We start from the raw sequence: 18,046 nt of genomic DNA on the forward strand, positions 1-18,046 counted from the left end.
GGAAGGAAGGAAGGAAAGGAAGGAAGGAAGGAAGGAAGGAAGGAAGGAAGGAAGGAAGGAAGGAAGGAAGGAAGGAAAGGAAGGAAGGAAGGAAAGAAGGAAGGGAAGGAAAGAAAGGAAAGAAAGAAAAGAAAAGAAGAGAAAAGAAACTCACTCGCTATCATAAGAACAGCACTAAGAGGATTGTACCAAACCATTAATGAGAAATCTGTCCCTATGATCCAATCACTTCCCACCAGGACCCACCTCCAACACTGGAGATTACATCTCAACATGAGATTTGGGTGGGCACAACATCCAAACTATATCATAAGTGTAAAGCAGGAGTCCCCAGCCCCCATGCCATGGATAGGTACCTGTCTGTGGTCTCTTAGAGGCCAGGTTGCACAGCAGGAGGTGAGCAGCAGGCAAGCGAGCATGACCATCTGAGCTCCGCCTCCTGTCAGATCACCTGTGGCAATAGATTCCCATAGGAGCATAAATCCTATTGTGAACTGTGCATGCGAGGGATCTACACTGCATGCTCCTTATGAGAGTCTAATGCCTGATGATCTGAGGGGGAACAGTTTCATCCTGAACCCATCCCCATCCCCCCACTCCCAGTCCGTGGAAAAATTGTCTTCCATGAAACTGGTCCCTGGAGCCAAATACATTAGGGACCACTGGTGTAGAGATTCTTTTCTAGTTCTATAGCAGGAGAGGAAGGGATGAATCCTAAATCTTCCCTATGAAGCAAACTGTTAACACAGAGGCCAAGACCCAGGACCCTTTCAGTCAGAGTCCAGGACTGTGACTAAAGGTTCTACAATGACACAGCCTTGCAAAGAAATGGGGGAGAGCCCATCTTTCTGCCCACACTCCCTACCAGTTCCAAGCATTGCCTTCGACTCAAGAAGAGGTGCCCTATTCCTGTCAAGAGGCCACCTCCCACCTGGGCTTTGTGTCTCACCATGTGTCTCCCACCTGCTTAGGACTCTCAACAACAGCCATGCCTTCCCTTGCTCTCAGCGCACACTCCTCATTAGCTAAACATGCTCACGTTCTCACATTGTCTTTATATCCCAACAGTCTTTCTGATTTTTGCTCTTTTTTTGTTTTTTGAGATGGAGTCTTGCTCTGTCGCCCAGGCTGGAGTGCATTGGTGCAAACTGAGCTCACTGCAAGCTCCACTTCCTGGGTTCACGCCATTCTCCTGCCTCAGCCTCCCGAGTAGCTGGGACTACAGGTGTCCACCACCATGCCCAGCTACATTTTTTGTATTTTTAGTAGAGACGAAGTTTCACCGTGTTAGTCAGGATGGTCTTGATCTCCTGACCTCGTGATTCACCTGCCTTGACCTCCCAAAGTGCTGGGATTACAGGCGTGAGCCACCGCACCCAGCCAGCCTTGCTCCTTTAATTAACGCCCTAACTCCTGCATTCCCTCCACAACTAAGCTCCTGAAAAAATACTTGTCTCCACCATCTCACATCCCATTTAGTCTCAACCTGCTTGTGGCTTGGCTTTTTTCCCCCACTTCACTGAAACTGCTCTTTCCAAGTCCCCAAAGACCAAAGGTAACTGAAACTTTAAAAAATTTTTTTTTCTTTTAATTTTTTTGAGACGGAGTCTTGCTGTGTCACCCAGGCTGGAGTGCAGTGGCATGATCTCAGCTCACTGCAACCTCCGCCTCCCAGGTTCAAGCGATTCTTCTGCCTCAACCCCCCGAGTAGCTGCGACTACAGGCATGTGCCACCAGGCCCGGCTAATTTTCATGTTTTTAGTAGAGACAGGGTTTCACCATGTTGGCCAGGATGGTCTCGAACACCTGACCTTGTGATCTGCCCGCCTCAGGCTCCCAAAGTGCTGGGATTCCAGGTGTGAGTCATCTTACTTGAACTTTTGGCTCTGTTTGTCCCAACTGACCAAGCACCCCTTGAAAAACTCTCACACAGTGTCTATAAAATTTTACTACTACCTCCTTCATCCTCCGGTCTGGACTTCTCTTCTGCTATCTGTCCCTTAAGTGTGAAAATCCTCTGTTCTCATCTTGCACTCTTACCATCCCTCATATGTTCTGATTTATTACTGAAGGTCTGCGGTGATTTCCTAATTAATCACCTTGCCTCCAAAAAGCCTGTCTCTGCTCTCAATGTATGTTTTACACGCTAGGACTGAAAGCCTCTCAGGGCCATCATAGGCAAGTTTGTATCCTCAGAACCTAGGACAGGGCTTGACTCCCACTCTAGCTGCCTGCTGCTTTTGTACATTTCGCTGCGGTTGCATTTCTTTCTGTATTATAATTAGGTCTACATGTGTCTGTGTTCCATCCAAAGGTTATCAACCTAAGACAAAGCTTATGACTAATTCATTTTATATCCTGCAATGCCTAATACAATGCCTGGCATGTATGAGACACATGGTGGAAACAATTCTCAATGAATAAATGAATAATTAAAGAGAAGGATCTTCTGTCTAGCCCATTAAGAAAAAAATATAAGAAAAGTTTGTAAAACTTGATTTTGTATTAGGCTACCAAAAAAAATTGTAAGTAATTTCTTTCCAAAAGAAATTGTCAGACCACATTCTATGATCACACTGTAACAAAACTATGCATTAATTACAAAAGGATAAGTCAAAAAGACCCAAGCTCTTGGGGAAACTTCAGAGTTCTTAAAAAAAAAATCATTGATTGGAGAATAAATTAAAAACACAATTACAGAATGAATGCTTAGAAGGTTTCAGTGATGAGAATACCACATATCAAATATTGGGAGACACAGTCAAAATAATAATTAGAAGCAAACTGACCCAGGAAGAAGTCAAAAAAAAACCAACACATCAGTAACCATGGAAAAATGTAAAAGTTAATAAGAAATGATTTCCAAAAAAAGCTTTAGTTTAGATTACTTACACAATCAAGTTCTCTCTGAACTTCAAACACAATTAATTCCCATGGTATATGAAGTGTTCAAGTGGACAAAAGTAACAGAAAGCTAACATAACACCCTGACTTAAAAAAAAAAACAAAAAAAAAAACTGATAAAGCATAATAAAGAAAAGCACAGACTAACTTCGTATGTAAATATAGGTTACCCTAAAGATGTAAAAAGTAAGGCTGGGAATAGTGGCTCACCCCTGTAACCCCAGTGCTTTGGGAGGCCAAGGTGGCAGGATCACTTGAAGCCAGGAGTTTGAGATCAGCAGGGGCAACATAGTGAGATCCCATTTCTACAATTTTAAAAAATAGCCCAGTGTGATGGCAGATGCCTATAGTCCTACCAACCTGGGAGGCTGAGGCAGGAGGATCACTTGAGCCCAGGGGTTCAAAGTTGCAGTGAGCTATGATCACACCACTGCACTGCAGACTGGGCAACAGAGAAAAACTTTTGGATTGCCACAATCATCTTGAAAAGTCATTCGATAAAATTCAATATCAATTTTTTAATTAATAAAACAAAATTAAAAGACTGATTCTTAACATGACACTCACGTTAATTCAAATCTCAGATCAAACACAGGCATCATACTTAGTGGTAAAATACTAGAAGTATTAATGTTAAAATCAAAAACAAGAAAAGCATGCTCATTATCACTACCATCCATTTAGCACTGTTCTAGACATTTGAGCCACTGCAACCAGGCAAGAAAAAGAAATGAAAGAAGAATTTTATGAGAAAAATGGAGGCAAAAATATTCAACCTGCAGATTGAGTAATATTCATTTTCTCAATAGAACAAACTAAAATTTGCTTCTACATAATTAAAAAGTGAGGTGAACAGTTACAAATAAATATACAAAAAAATATATAAAATAAGTATACAAATTAATTATTCTGGCCACAGAACAATTATATGGAAATATATGAAATTTTCTATATAACCCACAAAAACTTAGAAAATATAATAGAAAATAATTTTTGGCCAGGTGCAGTGGCTCACGCCTGTAATCCCAGCACTTTGGGAGGCTGAGGAGGGCGGATCACAAGGTCAGGAGATCAAGACCATCCTAGCTAACATGGTGAAACCCCGTCTCTACTAAAAATACAAAAAAATTAGCTGGGTGTGGTGGCAGGCGCCTGTAGTCCCAGCTACTCGGGAGGTTGAGGCAGGAGAATGGCGTGAGCCCGGGAGGCAGAGCTTGCAGTGAGTTGAGATCGTGCCACTGCACTCCAGCCTGGGCGACAGAGCGAGACTCTGTCTCAAAAAAAAAAAAAAAATTTCTTAGTTATGGTATTATTGATAATAGCAACAACAAAAATAACATTTCTAGGAATAAAAAAAGTGAATAACCTATATAAAAATTTAACTTTACTGAGAAAATTAAAAACAGTTTGATACATTTTTCTGTATTGGAAAATTTTTCTCTATTGGAAAACTTAACATTGTAAATATATTAATTCTCCCTCAAATTAATGTATAAATATAATCAAATTTTGCTTAAAATCCCAAAGAAATTTTCCAGACAGGTCAAAAATCCTAAAGTTTATTTTAAAGAATAAAAAACTGAGAATGGTAAAGAAAATTTTAGAAAAGAACCCTGAGGGAGATATTAGGTACTAAATAGGCTAAAAATAGCGAGAATTTAAAGTTTGGTACTGGTGCCAAAAGAAGTAGAGCAGTGGAACAGAGCCAAAAGCCCAGAAATACACATAGAAGTACTACAGTAAAATGTTTATTGTATTAGTTAAATACGGTTTTTAAACTCAGTGGGAAAAGAATGAACTATTCAATAACAGATTAAATCATTAACTATTAGGAAAAATAAAGATGCAATCATTACTTCATGCCATACACAAAGTAAGCATGGTAGACTAAAGAGTTAAACGTAAAAATGATGTACAGCCAGCACAGTGGCTCCTGCCTGTAATCCCAGTACTTTGGGAGGCCGAGGTGGGCAGATCATCTGAGGTCAGGAGTTTGAGACCAGCCTGGCCAACATGGTAAAATCCCTTCTCTAGCAAAAATATAAAAAACTAGCTGGGCGTGGTGGTCCATACCTGTAGTCTCAGCTACTCGGGAGGCTGAGACAGGAGAATTGCTTGAGCCCGGGAGGTGGAGGTTGCAGTGAGTCAAGATCGTGCCACTGCACTCAGCCTGGGTGACAGAATGAGACTCCATGTCAAAAAAAAAAAAAAAAAAAAAAAAAAAAAAATCACATACAAACTTGAAGAGAATCACGTGATTGGTTTTATAATCTTAAAATTGTTTTAATCATGATTAAATACTTTTGTCCTGAAAATGTTTTAATCACAATCACAACAGAAGGAACTATAAAGACAAAAGTTCAATATTTAAACCATAAAATGTAAGACTTATAAAAGTAAAATACAACCCAACTGTAATCAAAATTAACTTACAAATATGAGATTAAAAAGTGAAATACATACGGTAAAGGGTTAATAGTCTTAACATATAAATAGCATTTACAATTAACAACTGGATATTAATTAATAGTTCACAAGGGAAGAAATATAATGACCAATATAGACATGAAAAAGTCAGCTTCCCTAAAAAAGGAGTATAAATTAAACAATAAGATACAATTTATTATCTATAAACTTGACAAAGATGAAAAAATGAAAATTCTCAATGTTGGCAGGAGGTTTGGAAAATGGCAACTTCATACTCTACTAGCAAGAATACAAACCGTACAACATAGGAGGAAGATAATTTTGTAGTGTATATCAAAAGCTTTTTAAAATGTGAATACCCTTTAACTCAGCAGTTCCTGTTCTAGAAATATAACCCAAGAAAAGAATATAGATTGCATATGTATGAGGATATTTCACACAGCATTACTTATGCTAAGAAAATATTAGAAACAATCTATGTGCCAGAAGTAGTTGAATAAATTAGAACATATTCATAAGATGTAGTACTATGCAATTATAAAATAATGTCGAAGTGGCTGGGTACAGTGGTTCGCACCTGTAATCTCAGCACTTTGGGAGGCCGAGGCAGGTGGATCACAAGGTCAGGAGATCAAGACCATCCTGGCCAACATGGTGAAACCCTGTTTCTACTAAAAATACAAAAACTAGCCCGGCATGTTGGTGCACCTGTAGTCCCAACTACTCAGGAGGCTGAGGCAGGAGAATTGCTTGAACCTGGGAGGCGGAGGGTGCAGTGAGCCGAGATCATGCCACTGCACTCCAGCCTGGGCGATAGAGTGAGACTCCATCTCAAAAAAAAAAAAAAAAAATGTTGAGGCATATTAGTAACACGGAAAAATAGTCGGTATCGATTAAGTGAGATATACAAGTTACAAAAGTTTATTCAGTACAATTCCATTTTTCTAAGAAAATATGTGAATATGTGAAAAATCTGAAACATTATATATCAAATTTTTAACAGTGATTATTTCTGGGAGTTGGGGGTCACATGTATTTCCTCCTTCTTTATGCTCATCAGCATTTATCTACTGTTTCTGTAATAAGTATTTATTAGTTCATTTTTTAATGAGATCTTTATAAAATAAGAAAAGAGATACTGGACTTACAAAGACACTTAAGTACTTCAATCATCTACACAAAGAGAAAAAAACAAATCATTTACACTAAGAGAGAAAGAAAAAAAAAGCCTCACCATCCATTAAAAAAACCAGTCACTATTTCCCAAGTCTTGCTTTTTAAACTTTCTGGTCCTGGACCCGGTATTTGACAGCAAATCTCTGAAAGGTTTCAAGGATTCAGGAAGAGGGGGGAAGTGTGGTCTTGCCTGAGCACGTCTTATTCTGTTTCTCAGGGAGGTCCCAAAAGGGTCTTTGTGTCTATCTGAGACACCGCCTTAGGTAGAAATTCCCAGAAGTTACCAATCTCATACAGGCACTGTCAGATAGTACAACTTCCCCTGCCAGCAGCTCCCCACTGAAGCTATGGGTCCATTTGCCCTACGCCAAATTCCACACAAGCTGCCTCAAGTTGGGAACGCAAAACCTGCTGTTAATTTGAAGCACTAACACACACCACGTCTCATCCCATCTCTGCCTTCCTTTCCTTTCAGGAGACTTTGTATGCAACATTCTCTCATATTCCTCCAGCTCAGTAAATTCTACCTTGTGCAATCTCTTTTTCAGACACATAAACCTTTTTGATACCTTCTCTTTTTTCCTTAAAACACTTGTCTAAAAATCATGAGTGTTTTCTCTAGCCTTCTTGTTCTTCCCTCTTTGTTCCCTTTGTACTGTGTGTGGGCCAGAATAAGCATCCAGTCACAGTCAGTTAATTACAAGAGTTGTGCTAGCTACATGCTGGTAACAAATAAAAAGAAAAAAAAATTTTGAAAGCATCAGAGAGTAGAGTTTGCAACCTCTAAAACTCCTGAATGAAACAAATCAGTATCAATAACTGAAAAAATATATAGTGCCTATGTTCAATGTGCATTGTATTTAGGGATTCATCAAAGTACTTGATGAAAATCTCTGCTCTCAATCTCTCTGGGAGAAAAGAGGAACATGTAGAAAGGCATATATAAGTAATCATAATTATTATATATGATACCAAGTAGAATTTATTAATATATATAGTTAGTACGTTACTAATATATAACAAGCTAACACCTGTGCAAAACACTCATTTAATTCTCATAGTAATGATCTAAGGAGATGCTATTATTACCCCTAGATGACTTTTTGTGAGGTTAACTAGGCTGCCCGCAACTAGTGAGCAGCAAAGAGGGATGTAAACCCAAGTCTGTCTGACTTCAATCCCTGAGCATTTGCCTCCCCAGAATGAGTGAGCAGCCATAGAAGTTTTCCTCCATTGAAATCTCTCTTTCTTTTTGGAGACAGAGTTTCGCTCTGTTGCCCAGGCTGGAGTGCAATGGCACAGTCTCAGCTGACTGCAACCTTCACCTCCCAGGTTCAAGTGATTGTGCTACATCAGCCTTCCGAGTAGCTGGGACTACAGGTGCCCGCCACCACACCAGGCTAATTTTTGTATTTTTAGTAGAGACAGGGTTTCACCATGTTGGTCAGGCTGGTCTCGAATTCCCGACCTCAGGTGATCTGTCCACCTCGGCCTCCCAAAGTGCTGGGATTACAGGCATGAGCCACCATGCCCAGCCCCCTCCACTGAAATCTTAAACCCCTCAAAGTTGTCCATGAGGGTTGGGGTAAACTTCTTTCAAACTCCTATTAATGTCAATAATTGGACCTCTTCCCATGAATCACGAATGTTCTTAACAGCACCTAGAAAAGTGAACCCTTTTCAGAGGGATTTCAATTTATTCTGCTCCTTTCAATTTACTCTGGTCACATCCATCAGAGGAATCACTATCTATGGTAGCTATAGCCTTACAAAATGTGTCTCTTAAATAATAAAACTTGAAAGTTGGAATTACTTCTTGATCCATGAGCTGAGAATGGATGTTGTATTAGCAAGCATAAAAACAACAGTTATCTCTTTGTACGTCTACATTAGAGCTCTTGGGTGACCAGCTGCAATGTCAATGAGCAATAAGAAGCGATCTTTTTTTTTTTTGAGCAGTAAGTCTCAACAATGGGGCTAAAATATTCAGTATACTGGCTGTAAACAAATGTGCTGTTATTCAGGTTTTGTTGTTCCATTTACAGCGCAAAAGCAGAATAGATTTAGCATGATTCTTAAGGGCCCTAGGATTTTCAGATTGGCAAATGAGCATTGGCGTCAACTTAAAGTCACCAGCTGCATTAGCCCCCTAACAAGAGTCAGCCTGTCCTTTGATGCTTTGAAGCCAGACATGGACTTCTTTCTAGCTATGACAGTCCTAGATGGCATCTTCTTCCAATTTAAGGCTGGTTCATCTACATGGAACATCTGTTGTATAATGTAGCCACTTTCATCAATGATCTTAGCTAGTACTTGTAGATAACTTGCTGCAGTTTCTCCATCAGCACTTACTGTTTCATCTTGTACTTTACTTAATAACATGTTTGTTTGTTTGTTTGTTTTTGACACAGGGTCTTGCTCTGTTGTCCAGACTGGAGTGCAGTGGTGTGATCATAGCTCACTGTAGCCTCAAACTCCCGGGTTGAAGCGATCCTCCCACTTCGGCCTTCCACCTTGTGCTTTTATGTTATGGAGATAGCGTCATTCCTTAAGCCTTATCAGCCAACCTCGGCTAGCTTTAAACTTTTCATCTGTGGCTTCCTCCCCTCTCTCAGCCTTCCGAGAATTGAAGAGAATTAGGACTTTGCTCTAAATTAAGCTTTAGCCGAAGGAATATTGTGGCTGATTTGATCTTCTGTTCAGACCACTAAAACTTTCTTCATATCAGCCATAAGGCTGTTTTGCTTTCTTGTCATTCATGTGTTAATTGAAATAGCACTTTTAATTTCCTTAAATAACTTTTCCTTTGTAGTCACAATTGGCTGTTTCGCACAAGAGGCTTTCATCACGCCCTCCTCACTAGGCTTCATCATGTCTAGCTTTTGATCTAAAGTAAGAAAATTGTGACTCTTTCACTTGAACAATTAGAAACCATTATAAGGTTATTAATTGACCTAATTTTAATATTGTTGTGTCTCAGGGAATAGGGAGGCCTGAGGAGAGGAACAGAGGTGGGGAAATGGCCATTGGGTAGAGCAGTCAGAACACGCATAGCATTTATTGATTAAGTTTGCCATCTTATATGGGTGTGATTTGGGGTACCCCAAAACAATTACAATAGTAACATCAAAGATCACAGATCACAGGCTGGGTATGGTGGCTCACACGTTTAATAATCCGAGAGGCCTAAGTAGAAGAATTGCTGGGGCCGAGGAGTTTGAGACTAACCTGGGCAACATAGTGAAACTCCATCTCTTCAAAATGTAAGAACATAAATCAGCTGGGTGTGGTGGCACATGCCTGTAATCCCAGCTATCCGCTTAGCTAAGGTGGGAGGATCACTTGGGCAGGGGAAGTCAAGGCTGCTGTGAGCTGTGATTGGCCACTGCACTCCAGCCTGGGCAACAGAGCAAGACCCTGATCACAGATCACCAAAATAGAGATAAAATATAATAATAATTTAAGGTCAGGCACGGTAGCTCACATCTGTAATCCCAGTGCTTTGGGAGGCTGAGGCAGGTAGATTGCCTGAGCTCAGGAGTTCAAGACCAGCCTGGGCAACATGGTGAAACCCCAACTCTACTAAAATACAAAAAATTAGCCAGGTGTGGTGGCATGTCCCTGTAATCCCAGCTACTTGGGAGTCTGAGACAGGAGAACTGCTTGAACCCAGGAGGCGGGGGTTGCAGTGAGCCAAGATAGCACCACTGCACTCCAGCCTGGACGACAGAGCAAAACTTCATCTAATAATAATAATAATAGTAATAATTTAAAAGTTTGAATATTGCAAGAATTACTAAAATGTGACAAAAGAAATGAAGTAAACACATGCTAATGGAAAAATGGCCCTAATAGACTTGCTTGATGTAGGGTTGCCGTAAACTTTCAATTTGTAAAAAAACATAGTATCTATGAAGTGTAATAGAACACAGCACAGTAAAATGAGGTATGCACATGTACAAATAAAAAGAACGAAAGGGCTGGGCGCGGTGGCTCATGCCTATAATCCCAGCAGTTTGGGAGGCCGAGGCAGGCGGATCATGAGGTCAGGAGTTCGAGACCAGCCTGGCCAACATGGTAAAACCCTGTATTTACTAAAAATACAAAAAATTAGCTGGGTGTGGTGGCAGGCACCTGTAATCCCAGCTTGCTCGGGAGGCTGAGGCAGGAGAATTGCTTGAACCCAGAAGGCAGAGGTTGCAGTGAGCCGAGATTGTGCCATTGTAGTCCAGCCCGGGCGATAATGCGAGACTCTGTCTCAAAAAAAAAAAAAGAAAAAAAAAAAAAGAATGGAGGAGCAGACGGTCTCTACCAGAGGAGGACTGCAGGAGGCACCTCTACACCCCAGCCTCTGTGGGCCCCCCTGTCTTCAGCATCCTGGAGAAACTCCCAAATTTCCAGACAAATTGGTCCAGATTAACAATCATCTTCCCCTTTCAGTTCTCTTTCTTTTCCCTGTCTTTTAGCTCTTCTCTTTTCTTTCCTTCTATTAAACTTCATTTACTTTTTAAAACTTACTAGCTTTAGCATAATCGCATTTCTTTATTATAATTCACTTAAATTTACCTTTATGGCAGTGTTTTTCTCTTAACATTTTCTGTCCATCTAATTATCTTCTATAAACTAGCCTAGATTTCTAGCTGAAGCTGGATTCAGTAAAACCTGAGAAGGAAAATTTAGCGTTCATGCCACAAAACACCTTGTTTAGCATAATGACTCACATAAAACTTGCTCCCCCAATTATTTTTATTTCAAAACCTTGATTTGACAGCTACTTTCATTCATTTTTGAGGCTCTCACTCCTATAAACTGCAGATGAGTGGTAAAGGTAGTCTGAATCTAGATCTTCTGAAATGCCACTGTTGATTCTGGAATTCTTTTCATTCTTGAAAAGAGTTTCTTATAGTAAAATAAATAAATAAATAAAAATCCTGAGGCAACCTCTGCATTTTTCTGAGAATCATTTTAGTGTGCAGAGAATACTATAAGGAGAATTTTCAGATTTATGACTTCCTTTCTATTCAAGCATCAGCATAGTTGCTATTTCAAAGCAGAAATACAAAGCTGATTCAGGGATAAATGACACAACGTAAATATTTAAATTCTTTTCCTTGAAATGTGTGACAGCTTAATGCATGAGGTGGGGAGTGCAATTTGATCTTCATAAGAACCACAGGAAAAGTGCAATTAGAAACTCTACATCCGGCCGGGCATAATCCCAGCACTTTGGGGGGCCGAGGCAGGTGAATCCCCCAAGGTCAGGAGTTTGAGACCAGCCTGACCAATATGGTCGAATCATGTCTCTACTAAAAATACAAAAATTAGCCAGGCTGTGGTGGCGGGCACATGTAATTCCAGCTACTTGGGAGGCTGAGGCAGGAGAATTGCTTGAACCTGGGAGGTGTAGGTTGCAGTGAGCCGATCACACCACTGCGCTCTAGCCTGGACCACAGAGCAAGACTGTCAAAAAAAAAAAAAAAAAAAAAAAAAAAGAAAAGAAAAGAAAGAAGGAAAAAGGAAATAAACCTGTACATCCTCTAGTTCTCAAATGCAAACTCAAGGCTTCTTCTGCCTCTTCTGCTCATCTTTGCATCACAGCCTCACTCTAAATCAACAATCAACACAGGCCTCCTTTTGAGTCCACTAAGCTGTTCTGGGTTCACATGGCAGTCCACTAGCACTGGCTGGAGAATGGCTGGAGAATGATGCTCACTTTCTTTCTTCCTTTCTTTTTTTTTTTTTCCTCTTTCCAAATGAATGAATTTTTACATCATGGCTGTAATTATAAAATAGCCATGTTAATTTGATACCAAATCCATCTGCTCAACGTTGTGCATAATTTGAAACAATGTCAATGTTCCAGCTAATCGCTTTTGCTCTTCACTTTAATTACCAGATTATCCAAACCCAGCTAGCTAACTACAAGTCCTATTTTCCAGCCTTAGTGCCAAACCCCTTGCTCAAGTTTTAATTCAACCATCACAGCCTCTTGGTTATAACCCCGTGAGGCCTGGGCTTTTAACCTCATTTCCATTATTCCATGTCTTTTTCTGAAGTATCACTCCCTTTGTCATACATTTCTTAAATAGCACCATGATTTACTTATACTGTATTTGCTCAATCTTTTGGCTGCAGTCTCGGTATTACTTATAACTTTGTGTGTAGAAAATCTTTGGATAAAATATTCTTGTGACTTCCTGGAAATCCATAGCAGAGTAAGAATCTGCCAAGGAATGAGGATCTAACATTATTGCTACAGGATTTCTTATTTGTAGATCACAAGACATAAACTAAGAACGCACTTTCAGAAACACATTTTAAAAAGTGGTAGGAGCCAGACACAGTGGCTCACGCCTGTAATCCCAGCACTTTGGGAGGCCAAGGCAGGTGGATCATTTGAGCTTGGGAGTTCAAGACCAGCCTGGCCAACATGGTGAAACTCCCGCCTCTACTAAAAATACAAAAATCAGCCAAATATGACGGCGGGCACCTGCAATTCCAGCTACTCAGGAGGCTGAGGCAGGAGAATCACTTGAACCCAAGATGTGGAGGTTGCAGTAAGACGAGATCATGCCACTGTATTCCAGCCTGGGTGACAGAGCAAGACTCTGTCTCAAAAAATAAATAAAATAAAATAATAAAATAAAATAGTGGTAGGGAAATTTCCAGTTTTCCCTAACATTTTAGTTAAAAAATGAGTCTTCTCAAAGCTCATATTTGTGATTGCCAGTCTCGTTAATAAAAAGTAATAGATCAGTTTAGGCTGGGGTAAAACTTCTCAAATCGAGAGGCAGGGGATTGGAAGTGAGGGGTGGGTCTTGATTCCCTAATCTAGACCATCAGCAGTATAAAGCTCAATAAAGCTTCTTGGTTGGTGGAAATAAACACATGGCAGTGAGAAATCAATGCAGAGGAGCACGGATTGCAACACTTGAAAACTATCAACCTAAGCAGTGAAGTTTGATAGGGATTTGAATTCCTGTAAATCCTTTTAGACTTACATACTAATGGCCAGAATACTCACATTATCACATTGAAGGATAGTTTTGTTTCCTTGCTTGTCTTTATTGACAAGCAGGACTCCTGTGTGTGTGTTTCATGTTATATTTAAATCTGGCTGGGTGTGGTGTCTCACACCTGTAATCCTAGCACTTTGGGAGGCTGAGGCAGGCGGATTGCCTGAGCTCAGGGATTCAAGACCAGCCTAGGCAACAAGGTGAAATCCTATCTCTATTAAAATACAAAAACATTAGCCGGGCATGGCGGCGTGTGCCTGTAGTCCCAGCTACTCAGGAGGCTGAGGCAGGAGAATTGCTTGAACATGGGAGGTGAAGGTTGCAGTGAGCTGAGATCATGCCATTGCACTGCAGCCTGGGTGACAGGGCAAGACTCTGTCTCAAAAAAAAAAAAAAAAAAAAAAAAAATCTAAAAAACAATACATGCCCACTGTAGCAAGTTGAAGAGTACAGACATATACATAAAGAAAAATGTAATAACCCTCTTTCCTATCCATTCTCATTTCACTGAGATAACACACATCTTTCTCTATCCTGTACCAAAATGCAATATGGGATAGAAAAGGGTATCTCCTATATATATATGTATGGGGTTCCATTTTCAAATACAACTTTCAAAACCCCATTACTCTGTAAATTGATTTTTCCCTTAATAATGTATCATGGTCATTTATATTGGCTCCAAAGTCAATCATACAGACTTGATTTATTCTTTTTAATAGTTGCATTCTACTCCACAGTATAGTTATATGATAGTTTATTCATTATCTGAATATTTAAAATGTTCCCAGTTTTTGCTTCTATGAGCAGTGTTGCACTAAGCATCCTGGTACATGTATTTTTAGTTGCTAGTGCTTTTATTTCCATTGTATAAAGTTCCAAGATTGGGAGTATTGGGATTGCAAAGTTATTCATTTACAATTGACAAAGATTCTTTCCTTGACCAAACTCTAGCCAGGCTCCCCTGAGCTCTCTTCTCAACTAGGCCTCAATCCTGGCCTATAAAGACTTGAACAAACTCTCATATGGAGTTTGGAGAGAACTCAAGGCTGCCAAAAAATTTTATTGCTTGTTCCAGTCAACACCAGAGGATAAGGCCTCTGTCCCCCAGTCTCTCTGGAAAGACAGAATCCTAACTTCAGCATCTTCAGCTAGCAGACACAGCTGGCTTTATTGCATTTACACTGACCAACCCTTTGTAATTTTTCACTTTCCTGACTTTACTGAGGCCCTCCTTGTCCCCTCCCCACTCCCTTATTCTCCCTTAAAAATGCCCAGTCACTTCTGTACAAATCAAAGTTAAGCTCAGTTCACACTGGACTGTTTTCCCTAGTATAATAGTTATAACTGATTAAAATGTCCTTACCACTTTAATTAGTGTCTGGCTTTGTTTACCTTTAATGCTCTATATTTCCAGTTATTTTTCCAAAAATGAACTAAAAGCAATGCAAAGTTATAGATTTAAAAGGTCTCGGCCGGGCGCAGTGGCTCACGTCTGTAATCCCAGCACTTTGGGAGGCCGAGGTGGTGGGATCACGAGGTCAGGAGATCGAGACCATCCTGGCTAACACAGTAAAACCCCATCTCTACTAAAAATACAAAAAATTAGCCAGGCGTGGTGGCAGGCGCCTGTGGTCCCAGCTACTCGGGAGGCTGGGGCAGGAGAATGGTGTGAACATGGGAGGCAGAGCTTGCAGTGAGCCGAGATCACACTGCACTCCAGCCTGGGCGACAGAGTGACAGAGCAAGACTCCTTTTCAAAAAAAAAGAAAAAAAAGTCTGAGAAATGTCCACTTTGAGGATCAAGATTATAATATGAGAGGCTCTAAAAATTCATTTCAACATTATATCCCACCAGGCACATTTATGAAATCATTTATGTTAAAAATGTTAGCTTTGTTTTTCATGTAGAATCATAATTTAAAAAAAAAAAAGTATCTTAAATCCAACTGATTAAAATTCATTACAGTTAAAAGTTAGCGTCTATTTGCCAGGTGTTAGTCTTTATTATCTGCACATACCACAATTTCGATGAACTCTAAAGATCACTGAAGCCATGGAATCAATTGCTGATTGGGTAAAAGCAATATTTTGTAATGAGCAAATGTGAACTGATGTGCTATTAAGGACAAAAATGTTAAGGTTGGACTGAAAACATTTTATTGTACTTTCACAGCATGCAGTGGTGCTGGTGGAAAAAGGGTCAGTCACCTTCTCACTGTTTCTACCTTATTTTCTGCACTGTGGCCTTGGAAACTGAAGAGCCAGCTCTTCCACATACCATCTGAGGCAGGAATAGGGTCCACTATCTAAACAGGGGCAAGGGGCACCCCGTGTCTACAGCTACACTCCTCCTGGCATGGAATTGTATCTATACCCACCTCTTCTGAATTACATGGCTTCACCACATAGTTTGATTTGGGGCTTTGTAGTGAGAGGTTGAAATATATCTGTCTATATTTTTAATAGCATATATATTCCATGTTACTGTTAACTGATATGGCTACACCAGCCAACACATTCTAAAACACAAACAATTGAGCACAAGGTTCCCTGCTGCACAGAAAAAATAATAAATTATATTCAATATAAATTAAGGGAAAATTATTCACATTGCCAAAGCATTCTTTGTTTTAGAAAGCTACTCATTAAAGTATTACAAGAAATGTGTGCACCCCTGGTGCACTAAAAATGGCATTCAACCAACCAAAATTCAACTCATATGATTCAAGAACACATTTATTAAGTAAAATAAACGTAAGTCCGATTTTGGACCCAACTTACTGGTCCAGATGGTCTGTATCCTTTCTTTCAGAACAACAAAAAAGGTAGGCAAGCAGTTCCTAGCTGCCTGTGATAGACAGCTATTTCACAACCTCCCCAGGGTGCTCAAAAGTCACCTGCTATAAATAGCTCCTCAGCGCTCACATTAGAGTCTTCAGTTGAAGGGCCAGGTGAAAATATAAATTGCCTGAAATATGTCCCCTCCATTCTAATTCCATAGGCTACTATTTGCTGAAAATTCCCAGTAATCCTCCTGACAATTTCACTATAAATACACTTAGAAACTTTTTAAAAGCATTTTCTAAACTAGTAGGAGAGGTAGTGTGGTGAGGCGTAAGAATGCTGCCCACTAGGAACAGGAAACCAGGATTCTCGTTCCCCAATCAATCACTTAAGAGCCAAGTAAGTCACTTAAGCCTTTAAGAATAAAATTCCTCATTTGTGAAAAGGAAATGATAATGCCCAACTCAAAGGGTGGCAGTGAAGGTTGGAAATAATGCATTCCACATCAGGATTTCATCTTATAAAAATGACATGACATTTGTAATAGCAAAAAAAAAAAAAAAGGAAGGAAGGAACCTAAAAAAAAGAGGCGATTCATCAAAACAATCTTAATGCATTCATTCAAAGCTGTATACATCATGTAGCCATGAAAAGGATGAAATGGAAAGATGGTCTTGATGCAGTAAGTTTTAAAAATGGGCTGAAAAAAAAAAACACTACGCATTTAGCCTCATTTTTAGTACAATAAAGCGTGTTTTCAAATGCACATAAAATATCTGCGTGACAACAAACCATAAACATATATCCACTCTGAAGAAAAAATGAGGGTTCCAGGTCTTTTTCAAAAAATATGACTAATTTTAGTTGAGTATATTCATTTATAACAAACTTGGATTGCTTCTATAATTAAAAATTAAAAACAATAAAGAAAACAATGGAAATTAGTGTGAAGAAAGCACTTAGCGGTCGGGCATGGTGGCTCACACCTGTAATCCCAGTACTTTGGGAGGCTGAGGCAGGTGGAACACTTGAGGTCAGGAGTTTGAGACCAGCCTGGCCAACATAGGGAAACCCCATGTCTATCCACACCTGTAATCTCAGCTACTCGGGAGGCTGAGGCACAAGAATCGCTTGAACCCGGGAGGCAGAGGCTGCAGTGAGCCAAGATAGGGCACTGCACTTCAGCCTGGGCGACAAAGCCAGACTCAATCTCAAAAAAGAAAGAAAGCACTTTGCACAATGCCTAGTACACTTTGATGAATGGTGATTATCATAGTTACTTTTGTGCGGAAGCTACAGAACTCTTTAAGTAAAACAAGCTTACATAAAACTAGCAGACCTTGGTAACATGCAACCAGTTATGCCTGTGTGTGAACTGGATAAATTATTTTTAGAAAAATAAGTTTTTAAAAAATTGTGGTGATTATCTCATGGATATATAAATATGTCAAGACCTCAAACTGTATACTTTAAATATGTGTGGATTATCATGTATCAATTATACCTTAACAAACCTGTTTAAAACAAACAGAGTGCAACTAAAATTTTCAACAGGAGTAAGATGGAAGACTGAGATCTGAATTTAAAGTTCCTAAGGTCTTTATGTTATTCAGAAGACTGAAGACTGAAAAAGATATAGATTATGTAACTTTCAAACCAATCGAGGGGAAAATTGGAATAAAGAAAATTTGAAATATCCAAAAGAAGTCAGGAGAGAGAGAATGATTAATTGAAAA

At 39.7% G+C, this 18,046-nt stretch overlaps 1 protein-coding gene across 7 annotated transcripts in view; it reads right to left on the bottom strand.

The window, feature by feature from the left end:
- The window catches only part of RASGRP3 (RAS guanyl releasing protein 3), a 129,159-nt gene that overhangs the window by 89,839 nt on the left and 21,274 nt on the right, over positions 1-18,046 (bottom strand). For 2 of the 7 annotated variants that reach the window (XM_050754962.1, XM_050754957.1), the window contains exon 3: positions 4,978-5,074. The exons of 2 other annotated variants lie outside the window; for them this stretch is intronic. The gene's annotated coding sequence lies outside the window, so the exon portion shown is untranslated. Of the gene's footprint in view, positions 1-4,977; positions 5,093-16,307; positions 17,209-18,046 lie in introns of those variants that run through there. 3 more of the 7 variants (XM_050754964.1, XM_050754960.1, XM_050754965.1) reach the window with 3 other exon arrangements.

This window comes from Macaca thibetana, chromosome 13 (assembly GCF_024542745.1).
Source record: "Macaca thibetana thibetana isolate TM-01 chromosome 13, ASM2454274v1, whole genome shotgun sequence".
Classification (NCBI taxonomy): domain Eukaryota; kingdom Metazoa; phylum Chordata; class Mammalia; order Primates; family Cercopithecidae; genus Macaca; species Macaca thibetana.